Source organism: Olea europaea, chromosome 13, assembly GCF_002742605.1.
Source record: "Olea europaea var. sylvestris chromosome 13, O_europaea_v1, whole genome shotgun sequence".
Taxonomy (NCBI): Eukaryota; Viridiplantae; Streptophyta; class Magnoliopsida; order Lamiales; family Oleaceae; genus Olea; species Olea europaea.
The window spans coordinates 22,050,541-22,078,375 of record NC_036249.1 but is presented as its reverse complement, the minus strand read 5'-3'; the positions used below and the strand labels follow the sequence as shown (position 1 = coordinate 22,078,375).

The 27,835-nt window shown below is 35.2% G+C and overlaps 1 pseudogene; it reads left to right on the top strand.

Annotated features, from left to right (window-relative positions):
- The first annotated feature begins 21 nt into the window (after window positions 1–21).
- On the top strand, window positions 22–27,499 carry LOC111407879 (annotated as a pseudogene).
- Window positions 27,500–27,835: the final 336 nt, after the last annotated feature.

Sequence of the window (27,835 nt, the reverse complement as noted above, 5' to 3'; positions counted from 1 at the left end):
CTTTCGTACATTCTCCAGAAAATTAACGTCCCTTTTACTATCTGCTAAACGGGCGCTCACTGAATGTAGAAAAAACTCTGAAAAGTGGACATTTTTCTCTCTCCCGAGTCGCAATCGTGTCTCTCTCCCTTTAAAAGCGGGAAATCCCATGTTGTGCAAATTCCCGAACTTTCAAACTCCTACACCTTCGTTTCTCCTCTCTTACAGTTAGCTGAAGCTCGCAAAACGATTCAACAGAAACAAAGTTAATAGAAAAAAAAATAAAGAAAGTAGAAATGGAAGTGGGGCTTCAAGAAGTTCCGCTCCCGGAATCCGTGGAAATGATCATATTAAGAATCTGCCACCAACAGTCGCAGCCGCCGCTGAAGCCGTATGCAAGAAGCTTACTTGCTGCGATAGGCGAACAGGCGGCGATCGAAGTTCTCACTACGATTTCATCTTCACCCATAAAATTCTCTTTTAGTGGGTCCATTCGTAAGTTGGTTCTGGATTCTTACCCAATTCAGGGTTCCTCTGTACTCGCCGCTTACAATTATCAGCCGTCCCCTCAGGCTCAGAAGCTACTCTCGCCTTCTACTGCTTCCGGCTGCAACTACAATTCTCCCAACAAGAAGGGTATGAAACTTTCTGAAACTATTCTTTGATTTATTTTATGTTTGGTTTTTGGTCAGAATGATTGGTTTTTAAGGCTGTGCTTAAATATCCTTCCCCGTATGCACGCATGCTTCCATTGAAAGAAGTTATTTTTTGATGTAGTTAAGACTTTAAGAGTCCAAAATAATTTCATTTGGAGGGGAAAGTTAATTCTCTTTCTCCCCTTCTATACTATTTGATTTGATTATTGAAAAGATTTTGAGATATTAGAGCATTTTATTAGAGATATTAGAGCAATTTTATGATAGAATAAAAAGATAGAGCTGATTTGATGGGCGATGATTTGTGGAAAAGAGAGAAAAAAAGGTATGAAAGAGTAAATTATCTATAATTTTTTTTTCCCACCAAACTTAAAAGAGAAAGACACTCAGCAAGAACTTCAAATATGTTAATTAACCACCTCCCAGTAATGATAGATTTCATACAGTGTATCCCCCCAGGGCACATCCGAGTTGGTGGATCAATCATTTTGGCGGGCTCGCAACCTCAGCGTGGAGAGTTCGATTCCTGGTGGGAACCTGTGATCCAACAAATTGACAACTTTGTTGGTAGATCAATCACTATGGAGGAAAGCTCTCTTGAGGCCAGGAGTAAAAATCGGGTGGGAACCTGTGATCCAACAAGGGCACATCCTACGGTTTACCTCCGCTAGTCACTGAGGGGCTGGTGGCTAGGGGTCCAGGATTTAGTCTGGCGAAGCTGGGACACCTGGGTATAAAAAAAAAAAAAAAAGATTTCATACAGTGTAGTGTTGATCTGTATCCTGGGAATTTTGTTAGTCCCTACTTAAGACTATTTGCGTGATTATCCAGATAGAAAAATATGTATAACCATGGCACGAAATAAGGACATTTTTTTGAAAGGTAATCATATAATTTTATTAATTAAAGAATAATACACGGAAAATGTATTATCAATTCATACAAGAAAGAAACAACATAAAATTTGGCAACCCTTTCTATGTGATTAGTAATCGTAGCATTAAATCAAGTATACAAAGTTAAATAAAATAATTCTCTGATCTGCTTTGTCGTCCGTGTTTGGTCTTTAAAATAGCGGGTGTTTCTTTCTCTCCACACACACCAAATAATGCATTCCGGAATAAGATTCCATAAAATCCTACTATTCTTCATTTTTTTATTCTTAACAATTTATATATGTGAAAAATTATTTATTTATTTAATTTATCACAACATAAATTACTACATAAATAATTACGTTTTGTTAACGAAAATATTATATTCGTTAATTTAATAATGATGTTTCATTTTAGTTTTAAATAATCATGTTTGTTGCATTTTAAAACTTTTTGAGTACTTTTATTTTAATTCATTCCTCTGTTATTATTGATTACATGATTAAAGTTGAATACAAATAATAATAATAAATAAATAAATAAATAATTAATTAATAATTAAAATTAATGTATAATATAAAATGACACAACTATCACATTTCGTGCTAAACGAAAAAAAAGTGCAAAAAGGACTTTAATCTAATATGGTGCAAACTTTGTTGCAAAATAGGGAAAAATGGTGTTTTTGTGCAACAGTTGGAGTTGCCCTTATGGACCATATATTTGGGTCTCCCATTTGTCTTCTGTATTGTTTTGATAGTTTGACCTTGGCCCTTCTTGGGCTTCATGCTGCTTCTGCTCTTGGGAGGTCAGGCTTGGTCCCCCTTCCTAATGCAGCATAATTTTCTAGTTTTCAATAAATAGCACCTTCATTTTTATTTTCCTTTATGGAAATTCATTTGTTCTGGGAATGCAAGATACTAGACCCTCATTATTTAGAATCTAGAATATATTTTCTTTTGATACTGACATATAATTAACACGAAGCTGAAGTTTAGATGAATATTTCTTTGATATGCCCATATTCTCCTTTTCTTTTATCCTCATCTACTTTTGGTCTCTTATTTCTCTTTCTTAGATATTCCTGTCTGCTATGGTATATATTTTTTCAGTATTGTATTTGTGCTTCTCAAACCTCTTTGTTTCTTTGTAAAACATTTCTATGTCATTGTTGATATGAACATTTGTATCAATGAGTAGATGGTGAAAGCACGCAGCGTCTGGTATCAATGTGTCCAATGAACGCCCCCTTATCAAGTTTGGAGAATTCACTCCCCCGGACAATCAAACGACAGCTTTCATACAATGATGAAACTGAAGAGAGAACAAGCTCTCGCAAAGTCATCTGTCTCCCATCATTTCCCAATGAAATTAGAGAGAGGACAAGCTCTCCAAAAATCAGTCAGCAACTGAGTATCCTTTGTAAACTGGAGTACAGGAAATTATTTTTAGTACTTAGTTACATCGGAAGGTTAGTTTTCCTTGTCATTCTACAATAGTTTGCAGATTCATGGGACTGCTCTTAATCAAATGAGTTTGATTTACTTTGTAGGCAAAACTTGGAAATGATAACCCTGGATGGTGCAACTGAGATTTTAAGCATGAAAGATGCCCCGATGACATTTTTCGAGGCTAACATTTGGTGTAAATATGGGAAGAACTTTTGTCATGAGTCAGATCGATGCCAGGTCAAATATGCATCTTAATTGTTGTTCATCACACTGTAGCTTATTTCCAAGTTCGCTTCAAGAAGTAAGAAAAGTTAATATTAGAAACTATCAAGCACTTAACCCGTATTTGTGGGAAATTATAACATGAAAGTAAGTAAAACGAGGAATAGATATTTTTTATATCTCTTGTATCTCTTTTTCTTACAAAGAGAAATGCCAAATTTATAGGGGTACAAACAACTATAACCTTCTCTTTAATACCCACTACAATTTGTCCTATAAAGATTCATCATAATATATCTTGTATGAAAAAAGGAAATGAGGAAGAGAATCCCTGATATGAAAATATTCTACATTCTGTAGTTGTACAGGAAAAGGATGCCAGTGAACAAGGAAACTCAAATCTTTCAACACTCCCACTCAAGACAGAGTGTGAAAGTAAGTAAAACGAGGAATAGATATTTTTTATATCTCTTGTATCTCTTTTTCTTACAAAGAGAAATGCCAAATTTATAGGGTACAAACAACTATAACCTTCTCTTTAATACCCACTACAATTTGTCCTATAAAGATTCATCATAATATATCTTGTATGAAAAAAGGAAATGAGGAAGAGAATCCCTGATATGAAAATATTCTACATTCTGTAGTTGTACAAGAAAAGGATGCCAGTGAACAAGGAAACTCAAATCTTTCAACACTCCCACTCAAGACAGAGTGCAGATATTTCTCGTTTTGAGCTTGTTTAAGTTTTGACTGAATGTTTCATAATCCAGTGCTTTATAGGAATGCCAGGTTGTCCCCCCTTAAGATGGGTATCCCATCAAACTTCAGAAGTCGAGAAATAAAATCAGTTGAAATTTAAGTCATCAACTGAATTCTAGAGCCTATTGTGCGTGTTGCAATAACATTGGCCGAAGAGTTTCCTCCTGGCTCCATGCCAAAGTTCTTTGCCGGAGACTGAATTGGCAACATTTGAGGGTGTGAGGTCTAATAGCAAGAGGACAAAAAAAAAAATGCAAATACATTATGGGCAAAGTCCAATGAAAGAAAAGACAAATCACGCTATACTAGAGACGAGATAAAAGACGGAAAGAAAATCTAAGCTCATTGCTTGGTCGAGCAACAACAACCGTAGAGAAGAAGACTTCATTGGTTTAGTGAACTTCATAAGATGGTTGCATAAAAAAAGATTTAATCATAGAAATCCTACATTGGCCCATCAAACACAAGTTAAACTAGAAATAGAAAAGATTTAACCAACAAATGAGATATTGTTCAGACCATAGAATTCATTGTTCAACCATCGGATCTTGATCTTAATCGCGTAGATTGAAGAACAGTCTGTTGTAAACTTGCTATCTAAATTTTCTGCTTGATGAGACCACAGATCTTTTAGATATCATGGTTTGACGAAGAGTGCATAGGCTGCGGCTATTTCTGCGGATTTCGATATATTTTCTTCTTTTTAATTGCAAACAATTTTATTTTATTTTATTTTTAATTCATGATTATATACAAGAAGTGAGGAGTTAAAGGTTAGATCAAACTAAACCACTCGACATAGTTGAAGAAATTGAATTTTTTAAAACTGGTAGTTCCAGATTGAATATAATGGCAAAGGATTCATCATACTGCCCTTAAACTTATTTGGTAAATGACTAGCTTATTGTTGAATCTCATCATCAGTTTATGATTTTACTTTTAAAAAGTTCAAATCATATATAGAGCCATTTGATTCCCATTTGGATAAGAATAAGAATAAAAAATATAGTCGTTACGGGACCGCAAAAAAGATAGAAAGTCAAATATGGTGGTTTAATGTGATGGATAACGGTTATATTTTTCATTTTTGTGGTCAAAGAATGAGAATCAAACTGGGCCATAGTTTATTTCACTACATCATAAATTCACCAGCAGTCTAGGTTTTGCCTAAGATCTCTATTCAACCACCAGTTTTCTGAATTTCACCTTTTTATGTTGTAGTATTTTGACTGGGATTCTGGGAAGACTCATCTATATTATTGTCACGTTTATCGGGATGGAAGTTATCAGTTCAAGGTTTGATATCAATCCATACACAGTTTTGTGAAGCATCATTTTTCTTTACTATTTGGCAAACTCAGAAAAATTACATTTTTGCCATCTTATTTCTCGACAATGATTAGATTCTGTTATCTCTGATTAGTAATTGATAGGACTCCACCAAGCATTTATATTGTTTCATATTATTATCTAAGCGGATGAACTTACCCTAAATTTACTTTTGATTTAGGGTCCATATTTGGACACGGTCAGAACTCACCTACAAAGGATGTTAGGAGATGAAAATGTGTTGATTGTCAAATTTCCAGAAGATGGCATGTGTGGCACCAACGAGGAAGGAATTCTTGTTGGTCTGAGGCGCTTCCGATTTTTTGGTGATTATTTACTTTTCTTTTTAATGAGCAAAGATGCATATGCACCATCTTAGTACTAGTGAATATGAAAATAGTAAAAATTTCTAAATTTCATTTTATTGTTGTGAACACTAAAAGGAGCTGCTCTATTTATGAAAAAACTTAAATTCTCTCCTACAATTAAGCATATACAATTCTCTCCTATAATATGCATGCTAAATTTCCTCCTACAATTAAGCCTAGTCAACTACAACTAGCTGAGAACCATATTATGCACATATTTGCAAAAACAACTGTATGCTTGTCTCAAACATATAGTAGTCGACTCATCTATTACTAGTTCGGTTCTTCCCTTTGTGTAAACCAAGCCTATGAAAATGTTGTCATTACTAGTTTAATTGTTGAGTTTACTTTTCTTTTTGATTCATATGCATATAAGGTTTTTTAGAAAGCATGATTTAGTGATTTTATTTTGTACACTGAGAAGAAATCATCATCATTGGTAGGAATGCATTTGTGTTAAAAACATATTTTCCAAACTATTTGTCTTTCACGTTTCCTAATTTGTAAGAATTGCTCAAGTGTAGAGCTATAAACATATTTGGCTCCATGTCAACAAGTTAGGGCAGAAGCTTCAGAAGAGCTAGTTAAATGGCTTAAAAACTTTGGTTGCCCTATTGATTGTATAATTTAGGATAAATTTATTATTTATTTTTGTTGGTTTGGTTTGGGTGTTTTAACTTGTTATCCTAGAAATATATGATAGATAGCAAGCATATTTAATATAGTCATATTTGCTATCAATTTTCTGTAGTAAGGGATTGTGTATTGTGTAGGCTTAGAATTGTGTATATATATCAGGACTAGCAGCATGTAGAAGTCCCCAAACAACTCTATAATTTCTTTTTGTGGAATTTGCCGTAGTTAAGAGATAAGGATTGGATGTTGCCATGTTTTTTACTCATCTACTGCCATGTGAACTGTAAAGGATGAAAGAAAATTATATTTTCCTTGTATTCAATCATAGGGAAGATACACCCATATATACAGATAGAGAAAACTAAATTAGGAAACTATTCTAATTAGGGAATCCTACAATCAAGCTATTAATCCCTATAATTAAGCATCTATTTACATATGTAACACTCCCCCTCAAGTTGGAGTATAGATATTAATCATGCCCAACTTTTTACAAATATAGTTAACCCGAATCCCATTTAGAGCCTTTGTGAAAATATCTCCTAGTTGTTCTCCAGTTTTCACATATCCTGTGGAGATTAAGTTCTGCTGTGTCTTCTCACGAACGAAATAACAGTTAATCTCAATATGCTTGATTCGTTCATGGAACACAGGATTAGAAGCAATATGAAGAACAGCTTGATTGTCACACCACAACTTTGTTGGTATTGAAGCTTTAAGACCAACTTCAGTTAAGAGTTGATATATCCACATTATTTCACACACAGACTGTGCCATAGCTCTATATTCTGATTTTGCACTAGATCGGGACACAACATTTTGCTCCTTGCTTTTCCATGAGACTAAATTTCCTCCAACAAAAATACAATAGCCAGTAGTGAATCTTCGGTCAATCTTGGAACCTGCACAATCCGCATCTGAGAAGCATTCTATGTGGGTATTTCCATAATTTCTGTATAGTATTCCACGTCCAGGAGCTCCCTTTAAATAACATAAGATCTGTTCTAGAGCTGTCCAATGGTGAACTGTTGGGAAAGACATGAATTGACTTACAATACTTACAGGATATGCAATATCAGGATGAGTTAATGTAAGATAGTTCAATTTCCCAACCAATCTTCTATACTTCTCGAGATCTTCAAATAAATCACCATCTTTGGTAAGTTGTAAATTGGGAAGCATTAGAGCACTGCTTGGCTTAGCTCCCAACTTTTCTGTCTCTGTTAACAAGTCAAGTACATACTTTCTCTAAGATAAGAAGATGCCTTTCTTGCTCTTGTCACCTTAACTTCCAAGAAATACTTCATCACTCTTAAATCCTTCGTATGAAATTGGACGTGAAGAAAGGTCTTCAGAGATGAAATTCCCATGGTATCACTGTCAGTAATAACAATATCATCAACATACACAACAAGAAGAATAATGTCGAATTTGGATTGTTTGTAGAAGACTGAGCTGTCAGACTTGCTCTTTTGCATTCCAAACTTTTCCACTACCTGACTAAATTTTTCAAACCAAGCACGTGGACTTTGTTTCAGACCATATAAGAATTTTCGAAGATGACATACTTTCCCATACTCCCCCTGAGCAACAAATCCAAGAGGTTGCTCCATATAAAATTCTTCATGGAGATCACCATGTAAGAAGGTATTTTTGATGTCCAGTTGATGTAAAGGCCAATCATGAGTAGCTGCCATAGAAATGAATAAACGAACAGACGTTAACTTAGCGACCGGAGAGAAAGTGTCAGAATAATCCACACCATAATTCTGAGCATAGCCTTTAGCAGCAAGACGGGTTTTATGCCGAACTACTGATCCATCAGGATTAACATTGACTGCAAATACCCATTTACATCCAATAGCCTTTTTGTGTGCAGGTAAATCCACTAAATCCCAAGTACCATTAGCATCCAAAGCATTCATCTCTTCAATCATAGCTTCACGCTAACCAGGATTGGATAAGGCATCATGAACAGTTTTCAGAAGAGTTACAGAGTCAAGGGAAGCAACAAAAGAACAAGAAGACGAAGACAAGTGATCATAAGACACAAAAGATGAAATAGGATAAATGCATTGTCGTTCACCTTTACGGAGAGCAATAGGTAGATCAATGTCACTAGACACGGGATCTGATGCCGAAGAAGAGGTAGGTGTCGAACATACATCAGAGGACCTCGTCTTCTAGAATACACATGGCGAATAGGCGGTGGTGGTGTGGGAGCAGTAGATGCAGAAGGGACATTATTGGATTGATAAGTGACATGATATACCAACAGATCATCATCCTCTCCCCTACTGAAGGAAAAGTATAAGAAGTGGGAAAAAAGGAATATGCTCTAGAAAAGTAACATCAACTAACGCAAGATATTTGTTAAGACTTGGGCAATAGCACCTATACCCTTTTTGTAGACGGGAGTAAACCAGAAAAATACATTTTAAAGATTTGGGATCTAATTTAGTTACATGGGGACAGATATCATGAGTATAACATGTACTACCAAAAATCCTAGGTTCAATAGGAGATAGGGGTTTAGTAGGGAAAATGAGACTGTAAGGGGTCTTACCATGGAGAACGGATGAGGGCATCTGATTAATCAAGAAACAGGCTGTGGAAACTGCATCAGCCCAGAATTGTTGAGGAACATGTATTTGGAGCAGGAGTGCCCTGGCTGTCCCAAGAAGATGTCTATTTCTTCTTTCAGCCACACCATTCTGAGAGGGGGTGTCAACACACGAGGATTGATGAAGAATACCATTCTGAAGCATGTAAGTTTGAAAAGAATCGGAAAAATATTTTTTGGCATTATCACTTCTTAATGTCTGTAAAGAAATGTTAAAATTGAGTTCGAATTTCAGCACAAAAGGCACTAAAATGAGAAAATAATTCAGAATGATTCTTCATTAAATAAAGTCAAGTCACACGAGAAAAATCATCAACAAAAGGAACAAAATACCGAAAATCAATTTTGGACACGACATGATGAGGACCCCAAACATCTGAATGAACTAATCCAAAACGAAAACTAGCTCTTTTATTGACTCGAGGAACTGAGGACAGATGATGATGTTTTGCAAATTGACATGACTCACAATCTAAGGACGACACATTTTGAAAATGAGGACATAATTTCTTCAACAAAGGTAAAGATGGATGTCCCAGCCGATAGTGTGCTTCAAAAGGAGTTCAGATGCCTGATCATGCAATGGACTTGTGCAACTGGGTATCCAAAATATAGAGTCCGCCTGATTCATGTCCTTTACCAATAATCTTCATTGTTATAAGATTCTAAAAAAGACAGTAATAAAAAAAAATGAGACAACAGTTTAATTGCTCTTTTGCATTCCAAACTTTTCCACTACCTGACTAAATTTTTCAAACCAAGCACGTGGACTTTGTTTCAGACCATATAAGAATTTTCGAAGATGACATACTTTCCCATACTCCCCCTGAGCAACAAATCCAAGAGGTTGCTCCATATAAAATTCTTCATGGAGATCACCATGTAAGAAGGTATTTTTGATGTCCAGTTGATGTAAAGGCCAATCATGAGTAGCTGCCATAGAAATGAATAAACGAACAGACGTTAACTTAGCGACCGGAGAGAAAGTGTCAGAATAATCCACACCATAATTCTGAGCATAGCCTTTAGCAGCAAGACGGGTTTTAAGCCGAACTACTGATCCATCAGGATTAACATTGACTGCAAATACCCATTTACATCCAATAGCCTTTTTGTGTGCAGGTAAATCCACTAAATCCCAAGTACCATTAGCATCCAAAGCATTCATCTCTTCAATCATAGCTTCACGCTAACCAGGATTGGATAAGGCATCATGAACAGTTTTCAGAAGAGTTACAGAGTCAAGGGAAGCAACAAAAGAACAAGAAGACGAAGACAAGTGATCATAAGACACAAAAGATGAAATAGGATAAATGCATTGTCGTTCACCTTTACGGAGAGCAATAGGTAGATCAATGTCACTAGACACGGGATCTGATGCCGAAGAAGAGGCAGGTGTCGAACATGCATCAGAGGACCTCGTCTTCTAGAATACACATGGCGAATAGGCGGTGGTGGTGTGGGAGCAGTAGATGCAGAAGGGACATTATTGGACTGATAAGTGACATGATATACCAACAGATCATCATCCTCTCCCCTACTGAAGGAAAAGTATAAGAAGTGGGAAAAAAGGAATATGCTCTAGAAAAGTAACATCAACTAACGCAAGATATTTGTTAAGACTTGGGCAATAGCACCTATACCCTTTTTGTAGACGGGAGTAAACCAGAAAAATACATTTTAAAGATTTGGGATCTAATTTAGTTACATGGGGATAGATATCATGAGTATAACATGTACTACCAAAAATCCTAGGTTCAATAGGAGATAGGGGTTTAGTAGGGAAAATGAGACTGTAAGGGGTCTTACCATGGAGAACGGATGAGGGCATCTGATTAATCAAGAAACAGGCTGTGGAAACTGCATCAGCCCAGAATTGTTGAGGAACATGTATTTGGAGCAGGAGTGCCCTGGCTGTCCCAAGAAGATGTCTATTTCTTCTTTCAGCCACACCATTCTGAGAGGGGGTGTCAACACACGAGGATTGATGAAGAATACCATTCTGAAGCATGTAAGTTTGAAAAGAATCGGAAAAATATTTTTTGGCATTATCACTTCTTAATGTCTGTAAAGAAATGTTAAAATTGAGTTCGAATTTCAGCACAAAAGGCACTAAAATGAGAAAATAATTCAGAATGATTCTTCATTAAATAAAGTCAAGTCACACGAGAAAAATCATCAACAAAAGGAACAAAATACCGAAAATCAATTTTGGACACGACATGATGAGGACCCCAAACATCTGAATGAACTAATCCAAAACGAAAACTAGCTCTTTTATTGACTCGAGGAACTGAGGACAGATGATGATGTTTTGCAAATTGACATGACTCACAATCTAAGGACGACACATTTTGAAAATGAGGACATAATTTCTTCAACAAAGGTAAAGATGGATGTCCCAGCCGATAGTGTGCTTCAAAAGGAGTTCAGATGCCTGATCATGCAATGGACTTGTGCAACTGGGTATCCAAAATATAGAGTCCGCCTGATTCATGTCCTTTACCAATAATCTTCATTGTTATAAGATTCTAAAAAAGACAGTAATAAAAAAAATGAGACAACAGTTTAAAGTTTGAGTAAACTTGCTCACAGACATTAAATTAAAAGAAAATTGAGGTAGACTTAAAACAGACGATAAAGAAATGGATGGAATTAGATTAATAGTGCCAGAACCAAGAATAGAGGAAGTAGATCCATCAGCTAAAGTAACAGTGGAAGGAGATGTATGTGACTGAAAAGTGGAGAAGAGACTAGGATTACTTGTCATATGATCTGTGGCACCGGACTCAATGACCCATTTTGAGGAAGAGGAGAGAAGACATGTATTAGGTTTACCTGTCTCAACAACGACAGAGATAGGATGAGATGAATTCTTCAATGCTTCTTGGTACTGAGTAAATCTGGCAAATTCATTAGTAGAAACTATAATGGTCTGTCCAGGAGACGAGATGGGTGTAGTAGAGGTAGTAGCTGCAATATCGGCTGAGTGAGACTTCTGAGTTCTATTTTGCAGTTTTTGGCACGAGTATTTGGTATGACCCGGCTTATGACAATAGTAGCATACAACTTCATTTTGACTCCGATTGACCCGACTACTTGTACCCCGACCTCGTGTATTACCTCTACTATTGTGACTGATAAGAGCACTAGATGTCTGAACAGATGAAGCAACAGAATCACTAGTATCTGTGCGAAGTACTCTAGTGAAGGTTTCTTGCAGGGATGAAATCTTAGCACTGGAGAGAATTTGGAATTTAGCAGTCTCAAACTGAGAATTAAGACCAGCTAGAAAACTCATCACAGCCATTTGTCCCGTTGAGTTTGCTACACTTTCACATCTGGACTAAAGGGTAACAGGATATACAGTTCTTCATATATCTTTTTGAAATTCATAAAATAAGCTTGAAGAGACTGATCTTGTTGTTCAGCATGATAAAAACCCTTACAGACTTCATAAATCCGTGACACATTCCCTTTCCCTGAGTATATAAATTCTAAATATTCCATTAATTCCTTAACATACTCACAGTGATTAATCAGGCTTATTATCTCCATGTCAATGGAATTACGAATTTGTAAGAATAATCGGGCATCGTCTCTTAACCATGCTTGACGAGTATTATCTGTTGGTGGATCTTCAGTAAGGTGATTGTCCATAGAAATACTTCGCATATAAATCCGAATTGTCTTACACTAATCTAAATAATTTGGTCCAACTAACTTATGTTCCGTGATTTTGGACATCACTGGGATGACACGATTAAATCCTTTTGCTTGTCAGCCATAGAAATAAAGCACAAGAACCAAATTGCACTGTCCAAATTCAACAAGTAATACCCACAATAATAGGCCCAAACAATATCTAATTAATAGGCCAACTGATAATTAATTAAGCCCAAACACTTATTCAATTAATTGAAGCCCAAAGTAATGGCCCAACACTAATGGCCCAGGAAAGGGAGCGTAACCTAAGATTGGAGAGTTCAAACCAGTTTGTTTTTCAAACCACAGCAGCCCGTTGTATGCTGGAATGACTGAAAATAGAAAGGAGATGTAAAATTCTCAACCCAACACCAAAGAATCCGGCAACCTGCTGCGACCAAGAATCAACAACCAAACTACGAAGGAACTTCCAAAACACGCGAACTGAGAGGCGCGAAAGTATTTGCCAATCACGAACTGAGAGGGTGACGCGAGGCAGATACGAACCTGAAGACCTCCAGATGGCGCCTGAGAAGTGAGCGCCGATTACGACCTGGAGACCTCCAGATGGCTCCTAAGAAGCGAGCGCCGATTTCGATGAGCCGAGAGCCAGATACCCAAAATCACACGCACGGGTAAGTAAATTAGGGCTCTGATACCATGTAAAGGATGAAAGAAAATTATATTTTCCTTGTATTCAATCATAGGAAAGATACACCCATATATACAGATAGAGAAAACTAAATTAGGAAACTATTCTAACTAGGGAGTCCTACAATCAAGCTATTAATCCCTATAATTAAGCATCTATTTACATACTTAACATGAACAAAGTGGATCTAAAGCTTTACTTTCAGAGAGTGAATTTATTGTTCTTGGTTGTTGCTATTGGAGTTCTTGTACTCACTGTTAAGGGATAAATTTCACATCGAATAAAGATGAAAATATAGACCAACTAATAAGAATTTGGACCACTCCTAAAAAGGTTGATTTTTAAGATAGAATTTCAAGTTTTAATATGGTTTCAGAGCGGGTCCATTTTGAACGTTGCGTTGTTGGGATCGTCGAAGATGTGATGAAGCCACGAGATGTGTGGCAGAGCACAGTTGGCAAGCAAGCTGAATTGATAAATGAAAGCTTTGGGGATAATGGAAGTAAAGGCATGCATTTTGCAATTGAGCCTATCTACATGAACGTTTGTTTTGGAAAGCATGATAAAGCATTGCCAAGAAAATTACAGAGAGAGGCCATTTGCATCGATTGCTTAGACATGCGCTATGATGTTGCGGCCAGGGGAGCCGTCCATTCGAGGAACCAATGCAAGGGGTAGAGGGTGAAGATTGTGTCGAAGGTGGTATGTTCGAGTTATTGAGGGAAGAGGTGAAAGGTGGCACCATAGATGCACATCCTTCAAGGGGATTGCCCACAATTGTGGAGAATTTTCTTACCCATTGGCGTAGAGAATACAATATGGAAATTGCACAAAGATGCGAGAACACGGCCAACTATGAGGGCGCTAGTAGATTGAGTAGGGAAGTGAGTCATGGGATCTGTAAACTCCACTACCCATATAGCATAGCAAGATTGCTAATTGTAGATTTAAGGCCAAAATACCAAAAAGTGCACTAATAGTGTCCATTATGCAGTTACGGTCGCAGGCTTTCTACCCAAAGTATATCGTGCTTATATCTTATATCTTGGCTTGTTCGTGTGTATGGTAGGCTGATCGGGGAACTTCGAGGACTGGGGCCTCAGCATGTTGCACATGGTATCAAAACCTATTAAGTTCTAACGAGCAATTCGATTCGATCAATATTTAAAAAATGAGTACACAGATTTCAAAATTGGTCTGCTTAAAGGAGCCACTATCTTGTGAGGCATGTTAAAAGATAAAACCCACGTCGAATAAAAATGACAATATTTACCAATTTATAAAGGTTTAGATTACTTCTCTTAATAAGGTTGATTTTTTAAGACGGAACCCCAAGTCTTAACACTCACAAACTGCCATTTTGACCATTTTCTTCAACAAATCCAAAGTTTTTCATTTTTGTGTAAAATTATTAATCTTAATACCCATTTTATGCCATCATTGTGGATGTATTTTTGGAGCTGATAGTGGAGAGTAGTGGTACAACTTTGAACTTGAGCTAGGTGATGAAGGTGGAGGTGATGGCTGTTGGATGGAAGTGGTTTAACTATTCCTTCATTTGATTACACTCACAAACTGCCATTTTGACCATTTTCTTCAACAAATCCAAAGTTTTTCATTTTTGTGTAAAATTATTAATCTTAATACCGATTTTATGCCATCATTGTGGATGTATTTTTGGAGCTGATAGTGGAGAGTAGTGGTACAACTTTGAACTTGAGCTAGGTGATGAAGGTGGAGGTGATGGCTGTTGGATGGAAGTGGTTTAACTATTCCTTCATTTGATCTCCAAGTAACCTTTATAGTGTTGGACAGTGTGGTTGCTTTGAGTTCTCTAATGTTTCATCTTCGATGAGAAAGAGGTTTGAAGGTGTGGGAGCTGCTCTTGAGGGAGGAGTAGGTGGTAAGGCTGGACACTGAATTTCTGAATTTGACCTTCTCGGAGATAGTAATGGAGTCCAGAAGGAAGCCTCTGTTAACTTAGAGAGAGTGGAGGCATGTGAGAGTAGAAGAGGACAGAAGTTGATAGTTATTTGCTAACCACATGAGGATTTAATGGTTCTTCTGGGTGGAAAGATTCCAACAGGACTGATTTTATATAGAGTTGGTATTTTTCTTAATGGAAACATGACTTCCATTACAAATCAGACTATAATTAAAAAAAATTAATAAAATTTTTGGTTTGGGGATCCATATGCCGAGATAACTAGAATGGGAATGACCCAAGTGATCTTTCAAAGAAGAAATGGGGACTGTAGATGCATTTATCCTTCCATTAAACTCTTGACTTGCATACCTTGGTTTAAGTTCTTGATGTAAATCAACTATTTGATGGGTGTAAATCTATTTTCAGCTCTTTGTCCCCTGTTTTGGCTTATTATCTTTTATTTGAAACACTATCAATGCCTGCCTAGGCAGGATTTTTAGGTCTTCACCAGGACCCAATTGGGGGAATGTGTGTGTGTGTGTTTAGCACACCCCTACCATATTTTATTATTATGAAATTAAAGAACATGTGGGTTGGGGGATGGAAAAGCCTTACCTCCAGAGTTTACATTAAGAGGAGTGATAGAGAATATTTGAAAAGAAACAAACTTGGAACGACGACTCTGATACAAATCAAACTGTAATAAAAAATTAATCAAATTTTTTGTTTAAGGATCATTTTATAGATATAACTAGAATGTGGATGACACCTAAGTGCTCTTTCTTCAAAGAAATTTTGGGTATTGTGGAAGCAGTTTATCCTTTCGTTAAACTCTGACTTACATAACTTGGTTTAGGTTCTGGATTTAAATCAACTATTTGATGTGTGTAGATCTATTTTCAACTCTGTCCCCCATTTGACAATGCTTCATTTTTAGTGTTCATGAAGAAATTTATTATTTTTGTGCATTTAAGCATGCAGTGTCGCCTCAAACCTTCAAATTTTACCAAGTATGCATGGCAAAGGGTTGATACTTTGTATAGGGTATCAAATATTGATCATGAACATAGAAAGCACATTAAAGACATTTGAGGTTTGCTGATTCAAATGAAGATGATTGATTTTGAGTAGTTAAGAGTATATTATACACTTCACCACAAAGAAACAAAATGTTAAAAATATATCAGTATTTTGTTTTCTCTATGTATCCCAGATTGAGATGTTCCATTGATTCAACATTTTAGCTCATGCTGAGACTTGTACTTTCAATCCAAGTAATACAGAAGCATGCTAACTGCAAAAATTTTCAACAATATTAAACAACTCTTTCTAAATGTGCATGGTTAAAATTTTGCTAAAATGCCAATTCTGCTTTATTATTTTATTACATAGCAAGAAGGTGGAAGAGGTATGGTTATTGTAGCTTCTGTATTCCTATTTGAATATTTCTGCAGTTAATTCGATGTACGCAAAGAAAAGTGTATGCAGGATGATTGGATCTTGAAGGTTTTGGAGCATTGATGTATCATCTATTCCGTCTTGTATTCTATCTGTGTTCCCTACATGTCATTGTGACAATTAACTTCAGAGGTTTAGATACTGGGTGCTACAGGAGTTAAATGAAACCTATATAAGCTAGACTTTATGTTTTTCTTTTCAGCTTGTTTCTGACATAATTAACTTTTTAGTGAAAATTTTGTATTTTTCGTCTGCATGAGCACAATTGGTGGAGAAGACTTCGATTCCTTATCAACCTTTGTTTATATTATGCTCTGAATTATTGGCTGGTATTGGCTCAAATGTTAGATTTTATATCAACTCTTGCCTTTGTCTGCTTAGATTACATTGATCATCTTGTCCTCCCATGCATCTAGGAATATATAACCTTTGTTTTGTTCTAGTTTCTCTATTAGCTAGAAAGAATGATGACTCATGCATTTTCATGCATTTACATCTTTCTATCTTGTAAAGAACTTCAATGAGTATAATATTGATAATGGCTTTTGTACAGTATTCAAAGATGAGTGCAAAAGAAAGAAGAAAAACCCGATGAATGCAGAGGAAAAAGCTACTGAATGTGCTCTAAAATGCTATTTCGTTCGGTTTCAATCCATGGCCCCTTGTAGCAATGATGAATCTTATATTTTGTCTAGTAGAAAGATTAGTGATGCAAGATCCTTATTTATGCACATACACATGGTCTCGACAATAGAAAAATACATGGCCAGGTTGATGTTTCTATAAGTTTGATATTTGATATTTTATCTAAAAATTATCCTTTATTGATGTTTGCTATTGTGGCATGACTCAGATTTTCCTTGATCCTGTCAAAGACTATAAAGCTTCAAGTAGATTTTGATTCTGTTAAAATTGAAAGGATTGAAGATATACCTTTCCGAGTAAAACATATTGCTTCTCATTTATTTCTTTTTATTCAAGCCCCCTGAAGTTATCATGCCACCGCTTCTTATATTATCAAGTGACTAACTATATATTATTTTCGTTTTTCTTCTTCTTTCATGAGCTGTAGGATGAGAATGGTTCTATTATCTTTGAAGATGGAAAGCCTCTTTTACATACTGATGGTACAGGCTACATATCAGAAAATCTAGCTGTGCAGTGTCCGAAAGAATTTTGCAGATCCAAATATGCAAAGGATGACAATTTTGAGGTTGAAATTTGGCCCCTGTTTGGTACAAATTCTTTAAAACTCATTTTTCCCTAAACTTATTTTCAACAATACATTCTCCCAATAATACTTTCATGCAGACCCGTAATTTTTATCTACTTTTTAAACACGTTCTTCAAAATGTCAATTTTCACAAAATCTATTCTCAAAAATCTACATCGATCTTTGATTTTCTTCTAGTAAGATTATTTATTCGTAGTTGCGCAAGGGATACAATGGAAAATGAGACATTGGCATTTAATTTATTAAACTGTTAACAAAAGCCAAACACGAACGTTTAGCACACTTAATTCTCCTATATATAATTATTAATATTTATGAAAACTACTTAGATGAGAAGTTTGAAAGAACAAGTATATTATTTGATGTATTTATGTTTGAGAAAAAGAAATGATAAAAATTCAAAATAGTTAAGGGATAAAATTCCGCATCAAATAAAGATGGCGGTTTTGGATATTCCTCTTAATAAGATTGACATTTTAAGATGAAATTCAAAGTCTTGACATGATATCAAAACTCATTAAGTTCCAACGAGCAATTTGATCCAATTAAGACCCAAAAAAAGCACACAATTTCAAGATTGATTTGTTCAAACGGCCATCATCTTGCAGGGACACTTTATGGGATAAAATTCCACATCAAATAAGATGAAAATATAGGTCAATTTATAAGGATTTAGACTACTCTTAATAAGGTTGACTTTTTAAGATAAAATTTCAAGTTTTAACAATAGAAGAATATTAAAAATATTAAAAACAAGTTACACTAGAAAAACAGCATGTTGGTTTAGTGGAATTGAAAGTTCTTTAAATTTTAATTCAAACTGTGGATACAAGAGTTATCAAAGTGCTTATTCTAAACCTATTTCCGTTTTGTTAGTAGCATCAATAGATGGCAAATGATATTTTGTTAGTGAAGTATGGTTTAATAATGAATTTTCAAAGGAATCAATAGGAAGAGGCATTTGAAACAAAGATCTTTATTTTCCTAATATTGTTTAGGTTCTCCAACATTACCAACACCGTGTTCAATGGTATTCTTCAAGGACCATTCCCCCCATTGAACTTAACATATCTCTTCACCTCTAGACTTCCTTTTACAAGTGCAGCACCTTATTGGAATCATTTCGCTTCTATTCATTCCAAATGTTATTGATTTTCAAAATTTTCAACTCGGGTACCACTGAGAATGAAGGAATGCAGAGCGTAATATGTAGGAAGATTGCTTCAACTTCTGTGCAGAAACTGTTAATGCATACTATGTTTACTGGTCTTATCTGTGAGCTTGGCCTCATCCTTCATGGTACTGTCTTCGTGGATACTAATTAAACAGTAAGTATTTTTGTCGAAAATAACAAGCTGGTATTTATGGTTCTATATATTGAAGAATGATAGATGAAATTTTTATGCATTGAGGCTTTTCTCTTGTCATGCAAATTCGTGCGTTGGAGAAGAGTCATACTTAGTTTTAGTATAAAAAGCCAAGGGTTATAACTTATAAGAATACACGAGTTTTGCATCAGTATAAAATTTAGTTAAATTTTACATGTCATCAACAATAATGCAAAATGTTTCTAACCCCATCTTTGGTCTATAATGGGTGCCTGGTTCCTATAAGGAATAAGTTTTTGTTGATGGTTTCTTCAATTTTATTTGATAAGTTTGTAAATATTAAAGTTTACATAATTTCTTAATTTTTATGGTTGATGCTTCTAAAAAATTTGTGATTTTGCTGTGCTGGTGGACATAACTTGTCAATAGAAAGGGTTGAAGGCTGGCAATAGGGAACCGGTAAATGCTTGCATTACAACCTTTCAGTTGTCCCTTTTTCTTTCTCATTGTTAGGAACTGTTTGTTCATTAATTGAAGTAATGTTCTTAAAATTTCTGCTGTGGTGCCTTTATTCCCATCTTTCAGCCTTTATTGATCCAATGTCGCTTGTTCTACCATGGTTGTGCTGTTAAGGGAACCCTTCTGGTAAACAAAAAGGTATATTATCGCTCACATATGATTTCTTCTCGAATTCATGATTGTATAGAATCAGGTATATTATATGATTTTACTTCTGATTTATGCTAGGCTCTTATAACATTGATTAACAAGAAATGGATGAACTAGAATATCATTCAATTTAGCTACCACAATTGATGTTTCCTTATAATCTGCCTTCTTTTTCATTTAACCTATAGCAATCAATTTTGCCTTATGCAATGTTGTCAATACCATCAATTACTTTTACTATGGGAATCTCCTTAGAGGACACTTGTAACAGTTTCAAGTTGGAGAATGATCTAGAAAGATCTTGCTAGTTGCTAATTCATATGTATGCAAGTGTTTCTCATAAAAATAAAAAATTTAAGTAAATTCTCTATTTCCAAAAGTATGGTTTATGTTCCATTGATTGGAACATTAGCTTACTCTTTGTATTTTTATTTTTTTTAAATTAAATTCACCATTCACTATTATTTAACTTAAATGATCCTTAGTGGTTCTTAGTTGATTTTACAAATTAACTGTAGTTATTTGTGGTAAGCTAGCTTAAGTTTATTTTTCTACTCATGCTTCAAACATTTCACCACTGTAGCTTGGACCTGGAAAAATTCAGATAAGACCTTCAATGATAAAGGTTGAGACAGACTCGACATTGCCGGTTAGAAGAACTTTGAACTCACTGGAAATAGTAGCTATTAGGTATCTTTCACTTATTGATTTTTCTTTTTGCTATGAATCCATTTGTTATGAGAATGGCAGTTTCCAGCACACCATTTTGTTTAGTGACTCACAATTAGCATACTGTTGCATCCTTTCGTTTTATTGTTCATGAATTTTATTGTCATCTTTTTTCTTAGCTTGGAAAAAGTTGTATCATTAAATATTTCGAAAGCACAAATTATAAGTTAGAAAGTTGTAGTAGGACTTTGGAATCTAGAGGGTTTAGGTTAATTGGAGGTAAGAGAAAACTCATAAGAGGGTACTTTAGGTCATAATAGGACTAAGGATGATACTGAAGATAAAAGTAGAAATTCGCATTGTCCAAAGAGTAACTGTTTGAGGTATTAGGTTTATTTATTAACAAGGAAGTTCACATGTGCCGGATGAAATGAATTAGTGCTATTGGGATTCAATGTCTCGAAAGATACCTACTTAGAGGTAAGTACTGAAGGTTATTAGACCCACCATATCTTGTCGCACTGAGTGTTGAGTTGTTAAATGACAAAATGTCTTGAAGATGAGCAAAGTCTATATGATGATATTAAAAATGAAACATACCAACAAGCGACAGAGGCACCAGTTGAGTATGAATTAAGGTAAGGATGACTTGGATAGTTGGAATATAGTTTATGAATTTGTGTAATCTAAAGAAGTTTTCATTTGCAGGAGTGATGCTTAAAGGTTAGAAGAAACAGATGAGTAAATTAATATAGTTTTTTTGTTGCTACTGTCCTTGTTGTCGTATTATATATCTCTAATCATACTTCTAATTTAGTCGGAGGCAGTATGGGAGAGATAAAAATGTTATGCCTTTCTAAAAGGAGTAGTGTTTTGTGCATACTAGTTTTTCTCTTCTACAGTATAAGTTGCACAAAAACTGGGACTGTATAACGAAATAAGTATCTGGGTACCAATATAGGGACTCTGCAATATCCATGGATGGATTCTGTTCCATTTCTTTGAAGGACTTGAAAAAATGTAAATTATTTCTGTTCTTTCTCCATGGCACAGCGTACTTACAAGTGCAATAGGATATTAATAACGATGCCGGAACATAATAACTTTGCTGTGAGAGGAACATTTAGCTTACAATTTAAGGTGAAATAGTAGACTGATGAGAGATAAAATCTGCCATTGTATCCTATCAAAATTTCTATAAGGTCACTTGTATAACCTGCAATGAACATATCTGAACTTGCCGTGACACTCACTTAAAGTCCAGCTTATGCAATGCCTTTGTAATTATATTTTAATATTTTAACTGTATTTCAATAATAAAGGGGCATTCACAGTAGCTCAACTACTATATTTTTCACTGGTTATAGTGATGATTGTAATCCCTCTTGCTTAGACTTAATGGTTGATCTTGATGCCATTGTCTTTTAGTTGGTTCAGTCACTAGAATTTTTCGAACATGATTCATCCAATATCGACCATAAACCTACTACCTGTAATCTTGATATGTTATTGAGAATGCTTATGAAATAATAATCAACCCATGTTAGTAATCCAATTTAGATTTCTATGAAGGTTAATACTTCCTTACTCTATGACGTTCATCTTACAGTCGCAAACCAGGGAGAACTTTTCTGTCAAGATATTTGATTTCTCTTCTAACCTATGGTGGGGTTCCAGGAGAGTTCTTTCTAAATTTAGTGATGAATGCTTTGGAAGAGGCTCAGAATGTATGCTGCAATAGGCGTTCAGCGCTGAGAGGTAATTCCTGAACTAACATTTGCTAGCATATGTTATTCTATTTGTCAAAGGAAATTATTCCTCTTTTCCATATATTTTTTTTTACCAATTTCATGTTATTTTAAATTTTGGCCCTGGAAAGTTTATTGACTATACTGCTGTACCTGACTGTAAATCTTTAGACCTTCATGAATCTGATTTCATTTACTTTGTCATCTCTGTGTTACATCCATTCACCTCGAAACTACTACTACTACTACTGCACTCATATCTCTCCTTTTACATTAAATGTGTATTTATACAGTTGCTTCCAACCATGATGGGAGAGATGATGGTTTCATGGCACAAAGAATGGTATCATCTGGGATTCCACTTAATGAGCCGTATCTCCAACTTTGTCTGTCAAGGTTGGTAAAGGACAATAAATCAAAGCTTAAAACGGGAAGGATACCAATCAGGGAAAGCTTTTACCTGATGGGCACAGCTGACCCTACTGGTGTATTAAACAACGATGAAGTCTGTGTCATCCTGTATGTATATTAAATACGTTCTGTTTTATTTTACTTCTTTTTCTCAACCTGTCTCTGAGTGTTTCATGTACTACATAATGCAATGTTAGGCATTAACTTTGCACATTAAAGTTATGAGGTGTTGTCACTTGACACTTCTGTTGGATATTTGTTTTCTCTTTCTTGTAGGGTACAAACGGTTGCAGGTCTCAAGTTATAGAATAATTCTAGAAAAAAAACATGTCTTTACATTTCTTTTGACATTAGGTTCATGTAACAATTCATGAACCTACACATGCATGTACTTACATATTCATGTTCTGGCATCTAGAGGGAGTGATTTAGAAATCATATTTAAGCAGAAGTTGTAGTGACTTTTTTAGACAAGAAAGAAAGACAAAAGAGAAAAATTCAAAAGACTAGAACAAAGCCAGATTACTCTCCATAAATCCAGAACTCGGATTTTTGTCAAATTCTTCTTTCACATAACATGAGGCCTAGAAAGATAAACAGCTTTCCAGTAAACATCCCCTGTAACTTTTCCAAAGGGAAATTTTCTATCTAAGTTTTCAGTTCCGTCTTTAAAAATGGAAAAATATGGCTTGAAGATTCAATCCTTTACCTAAAACCAAATTATCCTCCTCCCCGCCATTACTTTCTTTCTGATTACTACCTTTCCACACATTGATTAAATTATACTTCTCCAGTTTATTCTTTTTAGCCAAATATCATGATAGCTACTTCTAATCTGATTTGGGTACATCTAATTTCCAGTTGCTGCGATTCGAGCTTCCATTTTATCTGAATTTTCATAAAGACAGGCTCAGAATGTCATCTATTTTAAAATTCAAAATTCATAGTTGGAATGATCTTACTTATAAGTTCTAGTTGATGCACTGACAGCGGTCAGATTTCAGGCAAGGTTCTAGTGTACAGGAATCCCGGATTGCATTTTGGAGATATTCATGTTTTAGAAGCCGTATATGTGAAGGAGTTAGAAGACGTTGTTGGCAATGCCAAGTATGGTATATTCTTCTCAACTAAAGGCAGAAGATCAGCAGCTTACGAAATGGCAACTGGTGATTTTGATGGAGATATGTATTGGGTCTCTAGGAATCCCGAGGTTGGCATCTGTTTAGCACTTTCTTATCTTTGTTTACTTCTGACCATGATGCCTCAGCAGTTTTCGTTGAAGACCATTTAAATGAGTACTCGTGGTTTCTCTTTAATAGCTCAGCTTTTACATGAGATAATTAACATGTTAAATACACACCTAATAAAGATGAAAATAATCAACATACAAGGGTTTGAGCCACTTCTCTTAATAAAGTTAACCTTTTAAGATGGAACCTTAATTTTTAATATGGTATCTGATCTCATTAAGTTTAAACAAGCAATTTGATCCGACTAAAACTCAAATGAACATAGATTTCAAGATTGATTAGCTTAAACAAGCCACCAGCTGTGGGACATGTCAAGGGATAAATCCTGTATCGAATAATGATGAAAATATTAATTATATAAGGGCTTGGACTACACCTTATAACAAGGTGATATTTTAATATGGAACTCAAGTATTAATAACAAGAGCATTGCAAAAGTACTGGTTCAAGCTTCTATGCAACCAATTTATGAAAATTGTTTGCGTGTCCTTCAATTAGAAAATGAATCTACTTTGCAAGCAAGGTAGCGTGTAGAAGATAAATTAAATCAATTTATTTTTTTATGCATTGCTTACTGACTTTATTTATCCATATTTTTCTATATTTCTTCTTCTTTGTGGGGGTAGGCGAGGTGCTAGTAAAATTATCCTGTTACTTGATTGTTAGATCTTTCCTAGGTGTTCTGCATATAAACTTACGTTTCATTACAAAATAGTAACTGAGATTAGTGTTTTTCTTCGAAATTAACACAATTTATATTAGTTTGAGAACTTAAGTTTTTCATGAATATTTCAGCTATTGAAATGTTTCAAACCAAGTGAGCCATGGAGTCGCAGCTATTCAACTCCCGATTCATATAGCAGAAAACCTCAAGACTTCTCTGATGAGGAATTAGAACACGAACTTTTTCGGCTTTTCTTAAGAGCAAGGAATCCAAGGTATGCAACCGCTTTTGGGAAACTGAAGCACTTTTGTACCATCTTAAAATTTAGTTTTATGACAAAGTTAACTTCTATTCTAGAATGAGAGATTATAAATTTTTATCGGATTGACTAATAAGCAGTTCTAAATAGAGCACGTATCTTATGTTTCAGTGTTTGGAAATAATTATCACCTTCTAGTTTCTAGATCTGAATGATAATGGGCAATCATTCTATTTTTCATGCATCCAGCCTATAATACTTCTTGTCTGTATGGGTTCAAGTGATTTTGGCATTTATTGTGTTTCTTTTCTTTTCTTTTCCTTTTTTTTTTTTTACATCAAAAGACAAGAATTTATTGAACCACTTCCTCAGTATCCTGGATTGTGTCACAGCAAGTACACTTTTAAATAGTTCCCCAAAATGAGGAAATTGCATACATTTTTCATAACTTTTTAATTTTCCCTTGCATCTACAATTTAGGGCTATATCTTCTCTCCAAACCTGTGGTATGTATGGACTGAGGTATTTTTTTCCAATAATGTATTGATGGAGTTGATGATCATTTCTTCCCTGTATTTAGTATAACTTGCGTGTTCTATGTCCACACACACACACACACACACACATACATACATACATATATATATTTTTTTGGAGTGCGGTACTATAGTGTCCTTTTGAGAAATTATAGTACACGGCCAAAAAGGCGAATGGGAGTACCATTAAAAAAAAATCCCAAACAAAAACAGTGGATCCTGGCACCACTTGGAAATTGCCCTAAATTTTTCCGCTTTATTGTATTAGTAGGAACCTATGGCAACATTACTTTCCTTTCTAATGCTTGAATGGTTGTTTACTTATCCAGTTTCAACATGGCTAAAGCAGCTGATAGCTGGCTCACATTCATGGATCGACTGCTGATGTTAGGAGATGATAGTTCCATTGAAAAAGATTGTTTGAAGAGAAAGATTAATTGATCGACATATACTATGATGCACTAGATGCACCTAAAAGCGGAAAAAAGGTTAGTTTAGTGGCACATTTGTTTTTTTTATGACTAATGTATGCAGCTTCTGGTGAATGCAGATTTTTTGTTCTGCATAATTTTTTTCTTATTTTTCTATATTTCATATTTTTGCCTTGCTATGTCAAAACAAAAATTTAACATCCGTGAATTGGTGACATCAACGCTATTGCCAGAAGAGCGGTTTACTTACCTACTTTTGTGAACCAGGTCCATGTTCCCGACCGTTTGAAGGCGGAATCATATCCTCATTACATGGGAAGGGCTTCTGCCTTAACCTATCACTCCACTTCCATCTTAGGTCAAATTTTTGATAGAATAGTGGCATCAGAAAATGATAGTCTCCCTTCAGAAGGTAATTTTTTCTTAAATTGTTAATTGTCAAATTAACTTTACGAGTGTGTTTTCTGATCCCTGGAACACTGCACAACTTATCTTATCCAAAGTTGAGATTTGTTGGGTGGATGTAGATATTGTTGGTGGGCAATCTTTCAATCACACATTTGGTAAACACAGGATCTTTTTACTGTCAAATAGTTTTTTATATGGTTTTGAAGGAGATTCTAGACCATTGTGAGTTGTTGGCGTAACTATTGAACCACCTCATCTAAGGCCTAAGTTATTAGAGATGGAACATATTTAAATGTACTCTTCATCACACCCCTCACGTGCACTCTCCAATTAGATTTTTTTGTTATGTAATTTTAAAAGATGTTGCACAATTTTCATAAGTGGGGGAGAATTGAATTTAGGACCTTTGCGTGATCTCCTAACCGAAATATTTCTGTTCACAGAAATCTGGAAATTACCATGTTTTGACATGGAAATCCCAGAAACTTATTTGGATATGTGGAAGAATAGATACGATGCGTACCGTGTTGAAATGGCCAAGGCCTTGAGTTCTGGAGATAAATTGAAAAATGAACTAGCAGATGCAGTGATCAAAAAGTACAAGCAGGTAACCTATTCTTCTTGATATAAAGAAACAAAAATTAGTTCACAATTTTAATTTTGAGTACAAAGTGGATTTGATAATCTTGTTAGTGCCTTTTGCCATTGGCTTATTTCCCGTTCTTCAGTATGCTTGATTTTATGACGATGTTAAAAAGCTCAAATGAATGCAGTTGTTGTATGATGCCCCGGAAATGGAAGAAAGTAAGAAGAACACGGAAGACATTTACAAGGAGGCCCTGGCTATCTATCACCTTACTTACGAATTTGCAAAAAGTCGGGATGACATTGGAAAATGCAAATTTGCATGGAGTGTGGCAGGGACTGCTCTGTGTGAAGTATATGCCTGGGGTTCAGCCGGTTCAAAAGAGAGGCCATTCATTGTTTTACCTTCTGTTATGCGCGAGATCTTAAATTAAAGAGTCTTAGTATAGAGCAAGACGACTAGTTTACTCGTTCTGTGTGTAACATAACAGCAATGTTTATGCAACAAGTAGCATATGCACAGGCAAAATATCGAGTCATGTATATATAATATCTCAAATGTAAGCATCTCCTGAGTACATTTAGCAAACATATGGATTTATCTTCTACTAGAAGTTGATGTTTGTAAAAAGACTATGGAAATATATATTGATCTTAAGAGTAACTTGACTTCTTGTTTTTTCTCCTTTTAATCTAATCGCTATCTTTCATCTTTTCTTAAGGATGACAATGAGGCTGGACAGGGTTGGGCGAGAAGACATCCCTTCCCATCCCGTGCTCTGCTGAGCACTTCAGGAGGCGGGTTAGAGATTAATATCTTATTTCTTGCTCTTTATTTATTGTTTTATATTTATATTTTTAAATACGATTAAAAAATAATAGTTGGTGGGATCATTTTTTCCGTTCCTCAACAGTCCAATGCCTTGGTCCTACGTTCAGTTAACGGCTTTGCAATTTACTAACTTATAATCTATTGCATGAAAATAATTTCTTTTAGGGT